This window comes from Zonotrichia leucophrys, chromosome Z (genome assembly GCF_028769735.1).
Source record: "Zonotrichia leucophrys gambelii isolate GWCS_2022_RI chromosome Z, RI_Zleu_2.0, whole genome shotgun sequence".
NCBI lineage: Eukaryota > Metazoa > Chordata > Aves > Passeriformes > Passerellidae > Zonotrichia > Zonotrichia leucophrys.
The window spans coordinates 66,240,126-66,262,907 of record NC_088200.1 but is presented as its reverse complement, the minus strand read 5'-3'; the positions used below and the strand labels follow the sequence as shown (position 1 = coordinate 66,262,907).

At 35.7% G+C, this 22,782-nt stretch overlaps 1 protein-coding gene across 4 annotated transcripts in view; it reads right to left on the bottom strand.

Annotated features, from left to right (window-relative positions):
* Nucleotides 1-22,782, bottom strand: part of PRR16 (proline rich 16) — a 158,323-nt gene that overhangs the window by 479 nt on the left and 135,062 nt on the right. For 3 of the 4 annotated variants that reach the window (XR_010443140.1, XR_010443139.1, XM_064736574.1), the window contains one exon: nucleotides 15,973-18,932. The exons of the other annotated variant lie outside the window; for it this stretch is intronic. The gene's annotated coding sequence lies outside the window, so the exon portion shown is untranslated. Of the gene's footprint in view, nucleotides 1-15,972; nucleotides 18,933-22,782 lie in introns of those variants that run through there. 4 annotated transcript variants of the gene reach the window in all.

Sequence of the window (22,782 nt, the reverse complement as noted above, 5' to 3'; positions counted from 1 at the left end):
CAAAAATTTTGGGAATGAAGGACCTTTGCTTACAAAGTCAGGACTAGCTACCAGATTCACTGTAACAGCATGCAGATGTCAAATTTTTCTTTCTATGCCCTCTGCTTTACTGTGCCACATCCCATTCCCTCCTGGAATCTATTATATCATCTAGTATATAAAGAGAGTTATTCTGAGCTCTCAATAGGATGACTAACATAATTTAATTGATTTATGAGCAATGTGCTATGTGCTAAATCATAGCAGATATAACTACATTACTTTTGCGTCATCCCTGCTAACCATTTCATTCCATAGCTATATGTTTTAAGTTGTATTAAGATGTAGAATGGTCTCAAAAGCAATATTCTTCACTGAAATACACTTAATTAATCATAAATAAGGAAGAAGCCTTGCCCTCTTTTCAGTCCTTAACATTATTTTAAAACTATTGTAATTTCCACTCTCTATTTTAATAAAAAGAACAGAAACAGGTAACTTCCAATATTTTGGTTCTATTTCCTTGTAAATGGATGAATTTGTACTTCATCCTGGCTTGGAAACAGCAGAACATTGGGGAAAACTGAATTTAGATGCAGTGTTCCAGTTCCCTGCCACAAGGAACGATTGCAGATACTTGATTTTTGGGAGAACATTACTCCAGGGCACAGAACAACCACACAGAAACCAAAAGAAGAAAAATACTGTTACACTGAAAATGTCCTGTGAGTAGTGCTCAGTGTCTGAAAAGCTGCAGTTATACTGAATATTGCCAGATAAGCTCTTGCATGTTGACTTTGAAAATAAAAAGCAGAACCACTTGCAGAACTAAAATATGGGTACAAAATTTCTTGCTCCTAAGAATAATAGTTGATGCTGTATCTGGGTAAATTTAACTACAGGATTAGAAGTCAATGAGAAGTCTTTTCAAAGCACACTCATGACCTGACCAAAATATCCTGTATTGGGGATGAAACATTTATCCTTTTAAGCAAGTCTCATGGCAGTTCCACAGTGAATAAGGTGATTTAATTCTTTAAGCATTTTGTCAATGGCCTGTTCTGAACCTTCTGCACTCAGCGAGAAAAGGAGCATCTTAAACATTTTAATCTTGGTGCAATAGACCATTTCCTAAAGAACACACCAAAACAGATGTGCTTCCTAAGAACTTAAGACAGTAAAAATTCTTCTGCTGTAGGAATGGTAGTGATGAACTGCAAAGTGTTTTGGTTGACAGTTTACATCCTAAAAGGGGGACTGCTTGATGCTATTCACATCTTCAAAATGACCAAGCAATTTTTAGCATGAAAAAGAAATATTAAGCACGTTTGCTATGTGGTTTAAGCTGTCTTAAGAGATGGTTCAGCAGCGGAAATCCAGGAAGCTTACCAGCAACCTTTAATGAGATAACATTGCACAGACCACAAGAAAATGCTCTATTGATCACAATTTTGAGATGATGCTTGAGAAACACTAAACTGCCTGAAACAAGGCTGAAACACACAGCTTCCATGCTGTCACACCACAGCAACTGCTTCTGCCTCTTTTCTTCTTACATTGGTAAAACAAAGTACCTTGGCTGCACACTGAAATGACAGATTTTATTATGGCTCCATTGTACACTCACTGCAAATTCTCCAATACATATGCTTTCAGTTTTGTTCTCTGTAGAGGAAAAATATATTACAGTTCTATTACTAATCTGTTAGTGAAATTAAGGGCTCAAAGCCAACAAAAAGATTGCTGTTGTTACTACACCAAAAGATTTATGTAGGAACATAATGAGGTTTTAGCATGTAATAAACTCTTTTTAATAAACGGATGATGATGTCCTAGGTTTGTGGAGTAGGGTATTTAAAAAATAACCTGCAATAGCATTTAAACTAAGTTCAGTATTAATGTCAAAGTTAGATTGTTTAAAAACACTTAAAAAAAATAAAAGATAATGAAAACACCTTTTAAACAGGAAGGCATGCATTTGACTGAGACAAGAGGTGCAGCCTTTCAGAGCTGTCTGTAAATAGCTATTTGTGATGCACAGGGAGCCAGTACATATCCTTGTGTGAATAAGTCTTTTCTTACCTACTTTATTCAGCGTAGGAGCAAGATGCTTTAGTGTCCACTGTCATCAGAATATCAGTGACATTCAGGTGATTGAACACATTTTGATTAAAAGGGTTTGGGTTTTTTTTCTGTAGCATAAAAGAAAAACACCTCACATTTATCCTGTTTACAATTATTGAAGTTCCTTGAATTAATTCAGCAAAATAGAATATGCTTGCTTTTAATCACCAAAATGGTGCATTATTTTGGGCTCTAGTGGACTCCTGATTTGAACTCTCCTAATGACTGTGGAATCTCACTGGTCTAGTGCAAGTTCTTTACTCTCACATTCAATCATGGCTTTTTAGCTGTACCTCACTGACAGAATACGTCATATTTAAAATTGAAGTGATTTTGAAAATCTTCCAGAGACAAAAGCAGTCACAAGAGAGCCAACACTTGGGACATTTAGGGACAGACAGAAAAGGACCTAGTTTTGCCTAGGTTCATTAAGTTCCCATCCTGACTCAAATGCCCATGTGTCATAGGTGTGCTACATGTTGTAACTTTGCACCTAGTATGTAGCTGCTGTCTTGATAATTGTGAGTAAAATGTGTTTTTGATTAAAATTCAACAATAACCCAGGACTCAAATTTTATTGTTTTGGAAACTTCTTTTCCCAACAGGACCTGGAAGGCTCTTCTTTACAAAGCAGTAATTAGATAGAATCAAAAGGAATAGAGCAGAATAATTATTTCATTGTGTGGTGGCTAATTTGTAAACAGGTAAATTTGTAATATGAGGTAGGTCAGAATTCTCTGACCTACCTCATATTACAAAGAGAGCAGATTTGTAAAATAACTGGGAGTGACTGTTATGTACTTTAAATTTGTCAAAACATACACCAGAAAATTGTCTTGCTTGGTATATTAGGTCAATTCCAATATGACTTAATTAAGTAATATTAAAATTAGTCTCCAAATACTTTCACATACCAAGAATTTACTTTGATGGTAGACCCACAAGCTCTAGAACTGTAAGAATTTCTTCATACTTACATAAAGGGCCTGATGCTTGGGTGTACAGCCTTCCATCAATTGTAAACTGCTACCCATGAACCCAAATCCTTTCTTGGAGGTGAAACATGGCGTGATGAACTGCTTGGTGCTGCTACACTGCTGAAAGGCTTTTGTGGGCATTTGGAACAGCTGATGTTAAATTACCTTCTACAGATGTGATAAAATATTGAGCATTTTTAAAGTTAAGTCAGCTTAAATGGTATAAATACAACTGAGATAAAACCAGAGGATTTTTCTTTGACCCGTATTTCCTTATTCAGGAGTATATATTTCAGTATTTCCCAACTCTGCCTTTATATCTAGGTACTCAAGATGCATAGTTTATCTTATTTAAGTTTCTATAATTAAGAGAGATGGATAGAGTTACTACTTCCTGAATGCCATCTCCTATGTTGCAGGACAGTTAAAAATCCTGGGGCTTTTTGTTTTGTTTTTCTTTTTTCCTTTTGGCTGGTAGTTTGTTTGGACTTTGGTTTGGTCTGGGGTTTGTTTGCCTGGGGGCTTTGTGTGGCTTTTTTTCTTTTGTTTGGTGAAGGGTTTTTGTTTTTTTTTTCAGGTTGTGAAAGTAGTAGTGATCAGTCCTACTGTCTTGCAAAAATAGTGATGCTGATTGTTATTCCTCTGATAATCCACTCTCACCTTGCATGTAAAAATGCAGCTTCAGAGTTATATTACAGTAGCAAATCACAAGAAAAAATAAAATCCAACACCTAGCTGTCACTGTAGGAAAGCTGGATATGAGAAAGTAAATAGTAATGATTTATTTCCAAACAATAATAGCACAACCATATCAAAAAATGAAATTTAATACTCTGGTTCCTATATGGTACATGCAGTGTGAGAACAGATATGTATACTTTGGCCAAATATCAAAATAAATAGAGCAAAATCTATCAACATAGCCAAAGAACTCAAACCTGTAAATAAACACTGGGGTCTCAAAGAGCTTTTCAATTAGTAGAAAATGTAGTGCTATCAGTTTTCGGTTTTTTTTTTTTTTCTGGTGGAATTCAGATTGAAGAAAAATTCTATTTGTTCAAACAGGCTTGCCTTCCCCATCTGCCTTTTAATTACCATCCTAATTTAAATTTATTAATTTAATTACTTTTCCCACTTGTCCATCCCTCAGTGCTGACAAAGACAGTCTCCATATTCTGTTTCTGGGTGCTGTTACTGCTCTTCCATTTAGTTTCTCCAAAATGCCCTCCTGTGCACATTGAGTCAAAGCCTTTATATCCAGACTATTTGAAGCCACACATTTTTAATTTTTGCCTTCCTTTTATTCTACATTTATCCATTAAGACATATGATTTCTCAGATTCAACCAGAGAGTTTTCTCTCTATGTCTACAGAAGACCCTAGCTACTATATATGTCATTTTCAATAATGTCCTTATATTTATCTTTCTGAAATACTGTTAAATAATTTGCCTTTGCCTAGAGCTTAGTTTCTCCCAAATGATTTATGGGTTTCTCTGAGGTTCTTGGATTCCAGCAGTACATAAGACATAAGAAAATATGCTCTAGAAAAAGTGGATGTGGACTTTGAGGCACAGGAATTCTTTTTATACAGAATATGAAAAGAGGAGGCCTATTTATGTATTTAAACTTTTTTAGCCTCTGAAAAGCTACGAAAGGTGCAAGTAAAGGTATACAATCCTGTCTGTATGCATAATTGTTAACTACCAGAAAGTCACATTTTTTGGACTGATTTTTTTCCTGCCAGTGCCTGAAACTCTGACTTTAGCAAGACATCCAGTCTTCCATTCCAATGATTCCTCACCTTGCCTCTTCCCTTTTCCCTTCCCTTCCCTTCCCCCTTCCCTTTTTCCTTCCCTTCCCCCTTCCCTTTTTCCTTCCCTTCCCTTCCCTTCCCTTCCCTTCCCTTCCCTTCCCTTCCCTTCCCTTCCCTTCCCTTCCCTTCCCTTCCCTTCCCTTCCTTCCCTTCCCTTCCCTTCCCTTCCCTTCCCTTCCCTTCCCTTCCCTTCCCTTCCCTTCCCTTCCCTTCCCTTCCCTTCCCTTCCCTTCCCTTCCCTTCCCTTCCCTTCCCGAACCTTCCCTTCCCGAACCTTCCCTTCCCGAACCTTCCCTTCCCTTCCCTTCCCTTCCCTTCCCGAACCTTCCCTTCCCGAACCTTCCCGAACCTTCCCGAACCTTCCCTTCCCTCTTTTTCGTTTTCTCTCAAATAAGTTGTCAGTCCCTGCACTTGCTTTAAAGGCTGACACTGTACTTACATGAGATTAGCATATTTCCATTTATGGTGACAGCGAAATTTTCTTTATGTGCTCAGAAACAAATTTTCATTCATTCACAAATACATTTATTTCATTTGCCATTTAGAGCACTTCAGCAGTGCTTTAGCAATGCTAAAATTGATTCTTTCTGAGTGCTTTGCTTATGTTATTAGCACACTAACCATTATTTATCCAAAAAACACTCTAATCAAAGAAATAACTATTATGGATTCCAAGGAGTAAATAGCCAGGGATTCAGTGCTTCACAGTTAGACTGAGACCCTCAGTTCCAACTGTCAGTAAACATATTCTGCCTTCAGATGATCATGATTTACATAAGCGCTCTCAGAGAAATATTTATTTCTGGAAATGCAGTCTTATGAACACCCAGAAAAAAAACCCTTAGCATCCTTTCTATATTGGAAATTGGAAATAGAGAAAAATTGTCATACGTGTTCTAAAGGAAAGTCATCCTACTTTTTGCATTGTACAGTATTATTGATTCAGTAATGTTGCCTCAGGAATACTCTTTACCACAGTATGTATCATGTCAAATACTTGATTCCAATACTTGTTGTCATTCCATTCTTCAGCAAGATATTAAATAAAATAAATTGCCCTTGGCACAATGACAATGAAGATAAATGTCAAAACTGCTCCATCCAAAACTAAATGAAAAGTATGTAAGCATGAAAGATCAGTGTGTGCAATCTTTGCGGCACTAAATAATGTACTATCTAAAAATTTCAAACATCAGAATTGTAATTTTTTGCAACTTTTCTCCAACACAAAATATGTTCCTATAAATATAGATCTATATATAAAATAATTAAATATAATTGTAACAAAAAATTGCATTATGCTGCCTTGCTTGAGCAAAAAAAGAGCTTATTTAGAGCTTATTTTGGAAAAAATTTACTAAAAATAGATGAATGCAAAAAACCCATGAGGTTTGATTAACACTGAAACAAAAATAACAGACAAGAATTTAAGGGGATAAATCCAGTTGCATACATTCTCATTATCCAAACACTTCAAAGTATTCTTGGTATCCAAAACTTCTCAGCAAATATAAAACACTTTCAAAATACTTGCACCATCAAATTAGAAGAGCTTTCAGACACCATAATAAATAGTATTGTAAAAAAAAAAATCATAATATTTAAATCCCTAATGGGCAAAATTTAAAACCTGATAATAATAATAATAGTAGCAAAAAGCCACAAGACATCCCCCTGGTAAACTGATTGTTTCTATGAAGATGAATCAGTACATGAAAACCCAGCAGGAAGAACAGCGGGTGATGACTGTAATCTTTATCCTTTTGTATCTGTGTAGTAAGTACACTTTCATCAGATACATGAGTCCAGCGGGTAGAAGAACAGAATGTATTACCTCTGCAGTTCAAGCTTTTGAAAATCCCTCTGTTCTTCATATTTTTGCCTGCAGCCCTAATCCTTCTTTCCTTAGAGATGTCATTAAATTGCATTTCCTGTTTCAATCAAAACTAAAATATCATCCCTCAAGGATTATACTCATGCCCATTTCCTATTAATGGGGGTCTGGAAAAATTTCAAAGACATATTTTAGCTTAGAAAGGTTCATGTTTAAATTATATATTCTGAGTAAATATATCTGCCCATGTCTCTGCTTTGTCAATATGATTCCCTGAAAAGAAAAATATACTGGTTGCTTCATCCCAAGCAGAATAAGTTAGAGTAAATTCTAGAAAATACTTTTTACTCTAGAATAAGCTAGAGTAAATTCTAAAAAAGAAGACCTGCTAAATGTTAATGCAGGCAAGTAGAGATGGTAACCTAGTAATACTTGTTTGAATCAAAAAAATATGAAAAGTTAGGAAATTGTTATCTTCTATTCATCTTGGCAAACCTTTCATTCTAGTATCAGTGTGGTTTCTGATTATGGCAAATGTAACAAGGCCAAAAAATTGTTTTTTCCTATATGTGTTAGAAGACTCCTTGTAAAATTAAGTGTATCTGTTACCTTTAATGTTTATGCTCCATCCATGAATATTCCCTAAATTGCTAAATTTTTTTAAACATGATCATGTTTAGTCAAAACTTATCTCAATGATCTGGAATAATGAAGGATTCCCCTTAGGTAGCTTTAGTTAAAGTTGAGTAATCTAAATCAGCTTCCCATCTGCTCATGCTTCATGCAGAAGAACAATGTATCTTCAGAAGACAACTCTATTTCTCACATAATAGATTTCAAACAATGAGAAAGAAATATTATTTTTTTCTCAGCTCTTTTTCTACCCACACTTTACTGAGATCCTCACAGGAAAAAAGAAAAAATTCCCAGTTATTTTTTTTAATTCAGGAGCTATCCTACAAGGAGCCAAACACACATTAAAGACTCAATCTGCTCTTGATTGGAAAAACAGTAGTAGAAACAAGAGAAGGTCTCATTTTAATGTCAGTGAATCCTTTAGCATTATACTGTCAACAGAAATTAAAAATAATGTGAGAATAAATCCTCTTTATACCTGTAGCAGGACACACATATTTCCATCCTGTTACGTATCCAGATTAAGTGGAAGTCAAGTCCCAAGCAATTTAACTTTTTTCTGCCCTTTGTATTGATTTGCCCACACAGATAGTCATCTACTTTCATATGCATATGGGTTAAGCACAAATTAATTAAAAGCAAATTTACATAATATATTAAAAGAATTTCTATGCTTGCCTGAATGACAGACTATTTAAGTCTCAAAACTTCATTCATCAAAACAGGTAATATTCAATGTTTGCAAATTTTAGATGTTTTAAAAGCCTTTCTGCAGTAACTTGAGCAAATATTTGCACCCTTCAAAATTCTGACAACCAAGTATTTCCTGCTGAGTCATCCATCCAGCCGTTTCAGGTGGCCTCCTTGACATTATTCATATGTATCAAGGAATCCCTTGATCAGAGCCCTTGGTCCATTATAGGGATTTTGACCATATGGAATCTACTGAACAAGTAATACAAACCTTAAGCATCGTGGAGAGATCTTCAGAGCACTGCATTTGAATTTCTAATGTGAGTTTAGGGCCCAGCCAGGGAAAATACTCTGTTTGACCAGCTGCTTAAAGAGGAAAAACAGCTGTGAGCATCAGTTTGGGTTGCAGTGACCAGGAGAAGATGAGATCAAGATTTGGAGAAAGGCAAAGAACAGCCTTCTGGACAGAAGATTTTGTTTTCAGGACAGCAGATTTTTACTTATTTAGAATATTGCTGATTAATACTCTTGGAGCCTCTGCACCATCCAGAATAATTAGCTGACTTTTAAAGAAAATTATTTGGACCTCAGGAGAAAAGGACCCCTTCATGCAGGAAGAGCACAAATTTCTGTAAAAATTTCATCATTACACAGAGAACTTACATGCTAGAAATCATACAGGAAGTGAAAACAAGAACAGAAATCAAAGAAAGACTATAAAAGTATTGCTCATTCTGTTAAGGATAAAAAGGCCAATACCTGATTAGGGCTAAAATTAGTTAGGGACATAAATGTAATAGGAGGAGCTCTTACACGTATGCTAATATCAGAAGGAAATTCACTGAAAATACAAACTGCTGAATGGGAGAACCAATTGGCTGCTAGATTATATGGAAAAGGCTGAATTATTTAAAGATATTTTCACCTCAGTCAAAGCCTACTTTTTATATTCTGTAAATACCTGTCCTATTTTGGATGCAGGCTTACAAGAGACCAAGAATTAGCTTAAAAATGTTGATCTTAAGTACAGGATGCCAGATCAAATTGAGCTTGACACCTCAAGGTGTCAGAGGTGCTGACTGCAGAGAACACATGGCTACTATAATCTATTAAAAATCATGGTCCTCACCAACTGAAAAAAGACAAATATTATATTCATATTAAGACAGAAAGGAGATCAAGAAAACATTTAAAAAAGCAACCTCACTTTTTACACCATAAAGTTCACAAATAGCATTGATATGGAAATAATTTCTGAGCACACACAGAAAGCAATGCAATCAGGAACAACACACAGAGATTTACCAGTAGGCAAATCATGCTCTACCTGTATTAATGACTGCCATGATGCAACACAGCATGAGGGATCTGAATTGTGACATAGAACGCAAAGTTGACAAATTTCTACATGATGCTAAGAAAAGTGACTGACATAACAAATGACAAAAATTAATGTCAGCAAGATCTAAGGAAATGTATGGATTTTGCTTAGGAGGCAGAAGGGCCAAGATCTGCACCTAGGGCAGAGTATATGCAGATGGTGGAGAGTGACTGAAGGAGCTGCAAGGACCCAGGCTGAAAGGACTTGAGGGTGAGAGCTGACCACAAGGCCGACAATGTGCTCTTGCCCCGAGCTGGATGAACAGTGCAGAACCTGCAGCAGAAGCTACAGGGGACCTAAAGAACATGACTGGCATGGGGAGCGTGAGAGAGATGAGCTGCCTCTAGTCTGGCAAAGTTAAAGCTAAGGGCCATGTTTGAAGAAGCAGAGATAAACACCTTGCAGCAGTAGCAAACAATATGAAAGGGATTACAGAAGGGACAGTGGCCTTGAAGACCAAGATGGATAGACCAGGTTGTATGTATGGAAAAATGTGTTCGTGATAAAATACCAGGATACATAGAAAGCATGGCTGCACCATCAGAGAAGGTTATGAAGTCAAGACTATGGCTGATCACCTCCAAAGCAAAACCAGAACACTTTTTAACCAGAAAGACATCCTAACCAGACATTTTTCTAGCATTGCTTAGCTTCATCTGCCCTAACTGCAAACGTTTGAAAGTTTGAAGATAAAATGATGATATATATTTTACCCCTCATTAATTCATATTCTGCAGGCATCAGTTCCAGGAATCTAACGTTCAGTGTGTCTTCTCCTTTTTCATGTCACAATTTAGATCTTTTAGCTATATCTAATAATGCATTTTCAGTTCATTTGTGGCTGCATGTCCGATTTTCAGCTGTTTAGATAGCCTGGAAAGGCCCGGGGTGGCCTTGGGGCAGCCCGCGTATCAAAGGACGAGAAGAGGCTTCAGATCTTTTCTCGGTCTCGGTGTTTATTAATTGTTTATTAATTGTTTATCTAAAAGATTTTCTCTCGGCCCGACAGAGGTCTGCTCAGCAGCCAGCCATGAGCACACTCCCTTGCCCTCCGGGGCGGTCACCTATCTTTATACTCAAAGTTACGTATACAATATTTATCATTTTTCCCCAATACCTTTTACCCTTATTAACCAGTGCACTTTTAGTAATGACCAATCCCAAAGTGCCACCATCACCACAGAAGATGGAGGAGAAGAAGAAGAAGAAGAAGGACAGGACACGCCCCAATTCCTCCATCTTACTTCTCTAAATCCCCCTGTACAGAAATCCTAAACCCTGTGTTTCACTCTCTAATTAACTAATCCCTTCACCATTCACCCCGGTGAAATCCTCCTATCCTCATACAGGTGTCGTCTCCTGTGTAGGATCAAAGTCCAGCCACCAGACACTTCTGGCAACATTCCAGGACTCCCGAGCCCCCCAAGGGTGGTCTCGGTGACTCGGCACCTCAGTCCTGAGGTGCTGAGATCCCACAGCTGCACGTTTCAAATGTTTTAATTTGCTTATCTTTTTGGTTTTATTTTTGAAAATATCTCCCTTTTGCTACTCTACATTTAATCATTGTTTGTTTACTGTATCCTTGAATACAATCAAAAACATGAAGAAATTTTAAATCCTAATTACAGACTTGTTTAAGTGTGAGGTAGGATCCTCTCTAATGTCAGAAAAGTAATAATTTTGCAAAGTAAAAAAAGGGAGTTATATAGTGATTTCTTTTAGTTAAATTCATTCCACTCTAAGCAACACATGGGTAGTTCAAAAAGAACAAAGCCATAACCAGCCAGATGGAAATACTTCTCATCCATTTACAAGATACTCTAAATTAAATTAGAAATCTCTGTTTAAACAGCCTGTAGAAAAGATGGTGTCCTTAGTTAGCTTTTGCACACAAATAGTATGCATTTACTTTAACAAAAGATAAAATCAGTACAAATAACTGAACTAAAATAAGCCTGTTAACCATCCTGCAATATCTCCTGCTCAGCAAAAAGAAGAGGGCATACGATCAACAGAAATTAATTCCCAGCAGATTAATTAAGTTTGTTTTATAATGTCACAGTGACAACTGCGGTTTGAAAACAGAGGAATGAGCTAAGCATAAGTCTCTTTTAGTAATATGAAAGCAGAGAGCATTACAGAGAAGCTGGAGAAAAAGCAAGCATTTCTTCGAGAAATAGATGAAAAACAATTTTAAAACCAAATGTACTGTCCTATTTCATCAATAGCACCACAACTGTAAGAGTGATAGTCACAACAGTAATGAATATTTTGCTCACTGAATTATAATAATTAGAAATGTATGCACTTTTGCAGATACAACAACTTAAAACATTTTTCTCTAGGAAAAAGACCTTATTGTACAATTGTTTTTCCACAATATATTTATTGCTGTTGCAAAATCTGTTTAAATGAAAAAAAAATAATAGGCAAGATCAAATAAATTTCATTGCATTCCACATTATATATAGATTTTGGTTCATTTATAATCTTAGATTGTCTGGCAATTTAATTTTCAAAAGTTTTAAATACTGGGTTTTAAATCCTGACTGGGTCTTCTAGTAATATATTTCAGGTATTAATCTCTCTAACAAAATAAAGTGTCAAACTATCCACTATAAATAATGGGTTTGTCATATGCCCAATTGCTGTCAGTTTGGTGGAAATGTGTGAAAACTCCCCAGCTATCCAAATATAGGTAATTCAAAGGGAGTTTGTCTGATCAATGTGGGGCTCAGATTCTCAAAATCTGTTTCTCATACTGATTATCCAGGTGGTTTCCACTCACAACTTGCAATGCAAATATACTTGTTGGTAAAAGATATTTATTTCAGAGACAAAACTAAGGAAACAATTAAACAGATTAATTTTATTTTAAAGAAATATGTAATCAGCACTAATCAAAAGACTGTTTTGGTTTTTTTTTTTAATTTGGGATTGTTTTGCTTCCTGAAACATTAATCTCTTGCTTGACATTAGTCTTCTTAATAACTACATGTGTCTATTTAAATCTCAGTAGATAAACCTCAATGTACCACATTACTGAACAGGTGAATTTTCAATAATGACATAACCCTCAGAACATCATCCTTTACCCATCTTCAAGATTTTTTTTTCCTATGCTTTCCATATGAAAGCTCTTGGCTGGTTTTGCTAATTTGTTTGTGCCTCTGTAAAGTACATAGCACATGTTGCAAAAGTAGAATTTTCTGCTCCCTGGTCTCAGTTTATGTAAATGGAATAGGTGAGTCACAAACGTAGCTGACATTGATCCAGAACACACATGTGGAAATTCACCTGCATTATACTCACCCTGACACAAATGTGTCTTCACTAGAAGCAAAATCAGGATCACTTCATTTAGCAACTCTCAAAAATTACTATTTTTCCTTTTCTTCTCACAGCCCCTCATTCCCATAAGCTTTCAGCATATGCAATATGTTTTGAGTGAAAGAGTTCCACAGCTTCCCTCCACATTGCTTACATAAACACTTTTGTGTTATTTTTGAGCTACCCAGTGGCTGGATTTGTTTGATGACCCCTGTTACACACTTGATGCCATTCATGATCTTGTCACTCTACTTCTCTTTCACACCTCTGTTGAGCAGAAGAATTATTACCTGCTGTCACTTCACAGACAGAATCAAATTGTACCATTTTATTTTTCTACCTTTTCATTCATTCTCTGAAGCTTTTTCAGTTTGATCACGTTCAGTTTGATCACATTTTTTGTTTGTTTGTTTGTTTGTTTGCTTGTTTGTTTTCCAGTCAAGGAACTGGGCATAGTATTTAAAAAGTTAAATATCATATTAGGCTATTGCATATCTGTTGCATACAATGAAGTATGCAATGTTCACTTATTTTCTCTGCTGCTTTCCTAATAAATGTTAACTGCATACTTCCATTTTTTCTGCCCTCCTAAGCACAAGACCAACAATTTCACAAAAACATTTAACTGCTAAATTAAAGCTAAGTGAAATATATAAAATATAAAATATAAAATTGTTTTAATATCAGTTTATATTTATCTTTATTCAATTTAATTTTTAATTTTAATAAAATTAATTTAGTCAGTCATTCAGGACCTCTCCTATTTATCATCTTTATTAATTTAGTATGATCACCAAATTCACCACTTAACTATACACTACTTTTCCAGCATATTCACATGTTCAAATATATTTTGAAACACATGGATCACAGAATATGTCCCTTGGAACTTCACTCTTGGCCTCTGTCGCCTGTGAAAACTGACACAAAAATCACTATTTTCTCCAATATTCTTCATCTTTTTATGAAGTTAGGAACTTTCCTCTTAGCCAGCTGCAGTTTCTTTTGTGTTTTCTCTTAGCCATCTGTGCAATTTCCTGTGGTGTTTGGTGATATTGACACCGTTAGATGTGTTTAGCTCCTTTTAGAGATACATTATTGAAGTTTGACTGCTTTTGCCTCATAGTGATTCAATGGACCATACTCTTTCAATATAAAACTGGCAACATAGTTGCAACCTCACATCTCAAAAGCTATCAAAATAACTTTAAACAAAGAATTTCATTCCACAGGCATGATTTGGCTACTTCACCCCGGAGTGTCTTTAAAAATCTTAGCTTTATATCCCTTCATTTTGTTTTGTACCACCTCAAACTGGCAAACCATGACTTCATATGAGCTCCCCCACAAAAAAAAAATAATGTGTGAGAACCTACAAAAGTTCTTCCACAGCATGAGCAGAGTTAAAGTGTTCTGACCATCTTGTTCCTAAAGCTTCTTGCAAGTGCTTCTGTTTTCCTCGATTATCTTTCAGCATTACAGATGGACTCTCAGACTTCCCTCTGCTCTGCTGCAGAAACAGAATTTCTTAATTCTAGTTTCTTTCAACTATTTTAATTAAGAAATCTCTTAAGTACCTTGGAGTTGATTTGATTTATGTTGCTCTGGGTTTGTTGTTTGGGGTTTTTTTTTCTTTTTAAATTTGTATTTAGTCTTACATTTAGTCCTTACACTTTCTTTAAAAATCTTCAACTATCTGAAGGACGTCTTGCCCTCAGTAGCCTCTGATACCCTGCTGATTAGCTGTGTGGTTTCCCTTTTACCCTTTCCCAAGCCTTTCTAGCTAAGCAGAATGTATTTACTCTCTTCCTTCAAGAATAACTTGAATAGTCTCTATGCCATCTGCCATGACTTTACCCTATTCCTTCCAGATTCTCCTGAACAGGAGTTCTTGTTTATAATTATCTTTTCTGAAATTCAGCCCAGCTGTGGGGAGATTTCATGGCTTCCTAGCAGATCTGCAAGGACATTGAATCTAGAGAGAGAAGTATTTTGAACAACATCCCTTTTTTTCCCCCTCTCATGGCATCTTCAACAGTCCAGTTCATGAAAATCATTGATTTAGTCTCAGTAGTCCTCTGAGATTCCTTCTACGATCCAGTCTCAGTAACAGCTTCCTCCCTAGCAGGACACTCCTGGGCAGAATGGTGGCTGTCCTTCCTCCAGCCCTCCTTAGACAACAGCCTACCACTGTCTTGTGGTCAGCTTTTAGTAACAACATCACTGCCTTGCCATGTACCCAGCACACCACTGATCACAGGGGTAAAAACAAAACCTGTCCCTTGGGGATATTCTCAACATGTGACACTTGGAGCAGCTCTGTCAGGAGGGACACTTTTATATCACCCTGGTGATCACCAGGTTTTCATAGTCTTTGTCTTCCGCTCTGTAAAAGAGCTATTTTAACATATCCCAATTTTTCTCATGAAAGATGGCGATCCTTGTCTTTTAAAAATTTCAAGTGTTGAAATTCTGTCTTGCAGACAAGTCTAGATCTGTCAGCATTTTGTTTTGCACACCTCATCCTTTCAAACTTATTGGCTGCTCCAGGTGGCTTTTCAGATGCCCTCTAAGGAAACAATGCACTATTAGGCCAGAACTATTTGCGTAGGCCTTTCTTATATGCATGACACAAATACCCACAAAAGGACCCATTAGCTGCTGAAAAGTCATCTCAGGGGAAAAAGTTCTCCTGGTGTTGTCAGTATGCTTGGATGAACATAACGGAAATACCACAATTTTTTTGCTGTTCAATAGATAATATAATTATCTCCTCCAGTTTTAAACTACAAAATTTCAGTGATAATTATTTGCAGCAATTTCTGAAATTGTGTTTAAATGCTATCTGATGGGAATATCTGCACAATATACAGACATAATCTCAATTTATATCCAATATTGAATACTTATCTAAGAATTTAATTTAAATCAAGAAATTTCTGAATTTCTCCCAGTGACACTGCCACTAAAATAAGACATGATACATAACACTGTATGAGTGTGCATGCACACTGAAATTTACTTTCCAGCATGAAGTCCCAGTTAAGCAGAGGTGCAAATAACAGCATGTGATTAATGAGACCTGTGGTTTGCAGTGTTATCTTCCAATTACATCTGTCACTTAAATTAGGCCTACATGTTGGTATCTGTTCATCATTTTTGCATTGCACAAATTACATAAAACCACTCCTGGGACGAAATCATTATTTTTCATATCTCATGTATTTTTCTGAAGAAAACTGAGCATTGTTTTAGGTGGGTTTTGTGCAATAAAAATTTTACACACAAGCTGATCTAGAACTCAGCATAGCAGAAAAGTATTTGCAAGTAGTAACAAATTATTCCACTGGATTTTTATTGGGCTGTTTTCAAATACAGATGAATGCATTTTGTTCACAAAAATAAGAGCTTTTTCAATTGTTATTATTGGACAATGATGGAAGTGTTCGAATTATTATTCTGAAATTTTCTTATTGTTTCAATAATGTTGTTCCCTTCTTAAACAACTGAATACTTGTCTCAAAGAAGAAACTCTCCAATTTTAAAATACTGATAATCCAAAAAAGGAGGAAAACCAAGCCAGTTATGTGTCCAAATAACTTATTCTAATGATACAGGAATGACATCACAGTAAGAACACTATAAGCCAAAAGCTGAATTGTGTGTGAACAAAACACAGACATCATTCTTTAACAAATACAAAGGTTTCATTTATCCATTGCGCCAAAGGAAATTGACCACTAACTTTCATAAAAAGATTCAAATCATAAGATCATCCCAATTTTTGCCAAATGAGGGAGCCTAACATAAATGTACTTAATTTTCTGATTTCCTGACAAACTTCAAAAGCTGTTTATGGCTTCAGAGTCACAAGCAAAGACAGAGGTCTTTCACCAAAGAATACAGTAACATGAGCATCTTTTGCAGTAACAGGACTTGTGGCACTTACTTCAGCAGAACTGGCATTTCATTCATGAGCAGGTAAGGGTGCCATGCGTGCACACGCACACACAAATATACACGCATTACACTTGTTAGCACATTAGAGCAGAGCAACACATTTTTAAGACATCTGCCCTTCACAAAGTTAACCCACAGATTTTTTGAAAATTATTTCTGTTGTTGAAAAGTATTTTTTCGGGTAGTGAGCACTTAAATGCTTCTATAAAGCAATGCACTGGAAAAAAAAAACTATTCAGCTTTTTAAAAATCAGATACATATGACTGGAATTAAGACACATTATTTAAGTGAACTGGGAACCAAATGCATTACTTTTCTCTTTGAATTACACATAGGCTAATGGACTAAGAAAAAAAGGAAAAAAAATTTATTCAAAACAGCTCTAGCATTGAAATGTTCAGTAACTCTACAACAAAACACTGCATTAGTTTGATAACAATGACTGTTCTTAACTGCAAACTGTAGATTGTTCTAAGAAACAATATTTTATTCTGTAGCTTTTCAAATTATGAGCAAATAGTATCAAATTCATGGTCCTGTCAGTATGCCAAAACAAACAAAACACCAAACAAAAACCTTAGCACACACACCCCCCCAGAAAAACCCAACCCCCTGATGATTAAATCAGTTTTTGAGTAAAATGAGACAACTGGCAAAAGGTCTTCATATAATTTGGGAAACCACCATTATTTGACTACATTCATTTCATTCTTAAACATCCAAATTTTCACTTAGTAAAACTCATTGATAATAAAAACCCTATCCCATTATATATTTAATTTCTTCCTGTGGATATTAAAATAAACTATGTTCTGAAATTAAGAGTTAAAATACCTCCTTTTGTTTTCCATACATATTTGCCTATATAAATATACTTCATCATTTTACAAATTACAGTATTTATATTAAAGCTTTCATTCAGCAAATCATTACAGCTTAACAAGAACAAACAATCCCTGTGTTTTGGTTCTGTCTTTAAATCACTTTTGGAGATAATGAAAACCAGCCAAAATGAGTGACTGCAAATAATACAAACAACACATTTATTTAGAAAAATAAACTGAAAATGTTGCTTGTCTGTTAGATTTCTCCATGAAGTATAGACAAATGGCTAGAAAAATTTTATGTCAAGTACATATTACAAATGACTTCTTTAGCAGTAACTGGGACTAAATGTCAATGTTCAACAGGAACGTTTTTTGATGTATAATTCAATAGATTAAATTTCTCGGCTGCTAATATGATAAAAAAAATGGATGCTATTAAAAAAGATTATATCCCCTTTTTAAATACACCTTATCATGTTGCTGCTTTTTCATATATATACATATGTATATATGTATGTATATGCATGTATTTATTTCATCCTAAGAAAGGACCATAATCCTTTCTGTGAAGAGATCCCCATAGTGAAAGAGAGCATAAATGTCTTTCTTCAGTTCTAACTTTTTAATTCCATTTGGAGCCCTGGCAAAGTATAGCTTGTTGTGGTCAAAAATCTCCTGGGGCCATCTGTGCAAACGGTGGCACACATCATTACCCTGAATGGAAGTGACAGTGCAAATAACAGAAGTGCCTCGAGAAGCAATCTCTAAGAGCAGAACTTCCTCAAAGTTGGGTGGAGGACAGGAGACAGCATCCTTTTAAGTGACTTCACTTATGCCCTGTTCCTGTATGGCTTTGAATATATACAAGGGACAACAGAGGTGTTCTTCCCCACAGACAGTAACATTTCTCTGTTACAATAAATGCATCCATTTTCTGAAATTACTAAGTGCTTCCTTTTTCCTTTTGGCTACATATTGAAATATTTGTTGATGCTGGCTGTACCCATAAAAACCTCCTTGTTTGGTACTCTCGTTGCTCAGCACAGGACTCAGGTGTTAGGCCTGGAAACAGCAGTTTCTGCAATGGGGCAAAACATTGAGTTCTCTTATCCTTCTTTCCCACTGAATGGAATTTAAGGCTGTGGCTGTTGCCAGGACTCAGCTTCTAGCTGTCAGATCTGAGAAAGATGATTCAATGCAGATTACACTAGTGCTCAGTTGTGCTCTGACTTCAAGGGTTCTTCCATTCTCCACTAAAGGTCAGGTTTCCTGGTTACTTCTCAGATCTGGCCTGCAAGAAGTCACAATGATGAATCTGATACGCAAATTAATTGACGTGCCTCCAAATACAGATATTCCTTCAAGCCTGAAGGTGCTGTTAAAAAGAAAAGAAGGGCAAAGTTATAAAAAAAGCTACTTTAAAAAGACAAGTCAATAAACAAAATATAATTTTTAATTATCATTTCAGTTTTCATGTAAGCAGGAGTTAAAAAAATAATGGTATTTTGAAATGATCTTCTATAGTAGCACTTTATTATGTATACAAGCCTTTTTTTCTGGGGTAAATGGGTTTGACTTCAGTGGTGTCTTTGAAATCACCTTTTTCAAGGTGATTACTTGCATCTCCTGTGAAATCTGGACTCTAATACTTGTTAATAAATTAAATAGAAAATGAACTCAGCAGAAGCTCCCCATCTGACAAGTAAGTTTTCTAGTCACAAAAATATTATATATAATTCTGATTTGGGTCTTTCATATTCATTTTTGTGAAACTGTTTTAATTTTTATAAAACACTAATAATGCTGCAGTCTAATGCTGAGGTTCACTGACCTACTGAGTTTTCCTAGCTTTATTTATTAGGGAACATAAAGCAGCAGTATCTAAAAAAGACACCTTATAATATTTACTTGTTGGTAGCTAGGACACTAATTTAGGTTAAAGTATTAAATTCACACCTCCTGAGGAAAAGAATAACAATTTCCTCATGCACTTGTGGTGACTTACACCTGAAGGTACAAACTTCAATGAGGAGGAAGATCACTTCTTTGCCATTAGCTTTGTAAATCTAGCCCCTCATTCACATTTCCTCGTATTTCTTACTTGAACCACTTACATTGACAAAGATTTTCATGAGGTAGGACAGAATTTCACTGTCAGACAAAAAAAAAAGGAATCTGAATTTAGTGTAATGTAAATTTTTTTGGTTGTTCCCCCAGCACTAAATGAAAAGATAAAACACTTAGTGAAATTTATTTAACACTCAGAATTGTTACAGTGGCCCAGTGTAACCCAATAGCCTAGCAAACATGGTAGATTTGTGATACCACTAGCTTAGCAGGAAGTTGTTTTCCTAGTCAAGTATTCAGGGTTTGACTCACATTGTTAATGAAAAAGAAGAGTGTTCTAAACATCTGTTAGCAGCTTACTTTTAAACGGAAGTCAGCCTTCATATCACTAAAAACACACAACATTTTCTCAGCTGTCACAGTTTCAGGCTTCAATTACATTTGGGCTAATGATTCCTGTATGTTATTATCTCATTAGAATCACCAAAAAAGACAATATTATCCTTAAATGCAGCTTATTTCTCAGGAACAAGATTAATATGGTACAACGAACATACATTTAAAATAATGACAATAATAGTCACAAAAGAGATAATGCAAATAGAATGTCTTGTCAGAAAACAACTTAAATTCTGAATACAATAAAATACAATGCTAAGCACAGTAGACACGAAGAGCAATATGATCCTTTCCTCTGAGTTGTAATTCATAAAACTAGACAATATCATGCTGTTATAGTTTAATCCCAGTCAGCAATTAAGTAATATGTGGTTGCTCAATCACTCCCTACCACAGAGTGGGCTGGGGAGAACTGAGGAAAAAAATATATAAACCCAAATAAAATTCAAGTATTTTAATAATAATGATAACAAAAACAACTGTAACAAAAGTGACACTTAAAAAAAAAAAAGAGATAAATAAACCTCAAGAAAGAAAAGGGATAGACAATTCAATATGGCTCACCAGCTGCTGGCTGATATCCAGCCTGTCCTCAAGCTGTATGGTCAGCTCCCACCCAACCCCCTCAGTTTATTGGACATGAGTTTATGGTATGGAATGTGCCTTTAGCCAATTTGAGCCACCTCTCCTGATTTTGCTCCCTCATGGTTTCTTACGCACTTCCTCACTGGCAAAGCAGAGGAAGCTGATTTAGGGTACACACTACCTAGCAACAACAGAAATACCAGTGTATTAATCATCATTATTCTTATTCTAAATCCAAAACACTACCAAGAAGAAAATTAACTCTGTCCCAACCAAACCCAGGATGACTGCTTACAAAACCAGGAAGTGATTTATCAAGTATACTTGAATTTCTCCATCATTTCTGTCATAGAGTCGTCAACCCACGCAATTCAATTCATTCCATACAACCATGTGCCATCCACCCTCATTTCATCAATATTCTACCAACAAAGAAAAGACTGCCTTAATTTCTTTATACTAACTGTGCTAAAGAGTAAAAACTATGAAAATATTTTGCACCTTTCCATATTAATAAAGAATACGTTTAAACTAAAAATTATGGTTAAACTTGCTCAGCAGAAAATTCATTAGGTACCAATGCCTGCATCAAAAAACCAGCTGTTCCTCTTGCTACCTCCCCCAAAAATCTGTATTTGCAAACCATTATTGTACACATGAAGAAGTGAGCAGCAAGAGAAAGAAGACCAGTCACTGAAAAAAAAGTGACCTGCCTACTAATTACAGACTCCTATCCTGAATTGTCTAGCTTTTAATCCCATAGTCTGCTATCCTTTTGATAGCAAGGCTGTACATTCAGATATGTACGTTTAATTCATCATTACAAAATAATTTTGTTACAGCATATCTTATCAATAAACTCATAATAAAACTCTGACCCTATTAAAGTCATTATTAGGGAGCTAGGGCTCAGACAATTTACAGGAAACCATTTTGTTCGCTCATGTCCCTTCTCCTTTTCAGTATGTGGGCAGCATCGCCAGGTTATTCTCTTCCTTCTACAGCATCATTATTAAGTCTCAAAAGCTAGAGAATCAAAGAAACCAATGTTGCTCTTCTCCCCATTATTCAAAACTAGATAACCACTCTTCTGTACTAAAAAATAAATTTTACTTTGCTGCATGTATTACCTGAAAACCATCTATGTCCTTCTGCTTTTTTCTGTTTGTTAGAATCTTCTTAAAAAACTGAGAGAGAGTCTAGTCCCATCTACAAGGAATCCTCCTTCGCATCATGGCCATGACCATATTGACTCTGGACAAATTGCTAAGCAGAACCCTATGAATGGAAAATGTTTAGGGACAAGGCTACTAAGGGAAGCTTCCTTTCAACCTCGGGCCCATGAAACAGCTGCCCCATTCTCAGATGCAGAGAAACCACTGCATTTATTGGTCTTTAAATAAAGTCTTTAAATAAAGACCAATAAATCCAGTGACATGATTGGAAGACATCAAGAAAATTATAGAGAAGACATCACCAACTTTGAAGTGATATGTTCAGTGAGGATGTCAATAATCACAGAAAGAAATACTTTTAGTGATGGTTTCTATACTGGGCCTCGTGCCCTTTATCAAGAAAAAAGGAGAAAACAACTACGAAATGTATTTCATGTTCAATTGAGAAAGGGAGATTTACTTGATTCTTACTAAGCCATGTAATTTCTCCATCTTTTTAAGTCAGGTAGAAGCACCTGAAAGACCAGCCGAAAAAAAAAGCTTTGTTATTTGGGCTATTTTAGCCCAGACAGGATAATTTGGACATATGTTATTTATCACCTGTCTTAAGGACACTGCATGTCAGAGCACATGCCCCGTTATTAGTTCTACTCACATATTTAGGAGTACAACAAAAGTCCTTATGTTTTGAAAAAAAAATTACAAAAAATTATATAGTAATAAATCTTCCTAAACATAGTGCAGATATCTTCTAGGTATTGTTTAAATACTAATGGCATCTGTTAAGTTGTTGTAATGGCTTTGGTTGGCCAATTTGAGATTTCCTGGCCAATGCACCAATTCATTGGTGGGTCTAGCACTGGCTAAATGCCAGTGTACTCACTAGAATATACTTACTAATTTCCTGCTCTGATATAGGATGCGGAGGAAGGAAAAGCAGGCTCAAAACTTTAAAAGGGTGTAAAAAAAGTTTATTAGCAGAACTGACAGAACTAAAAG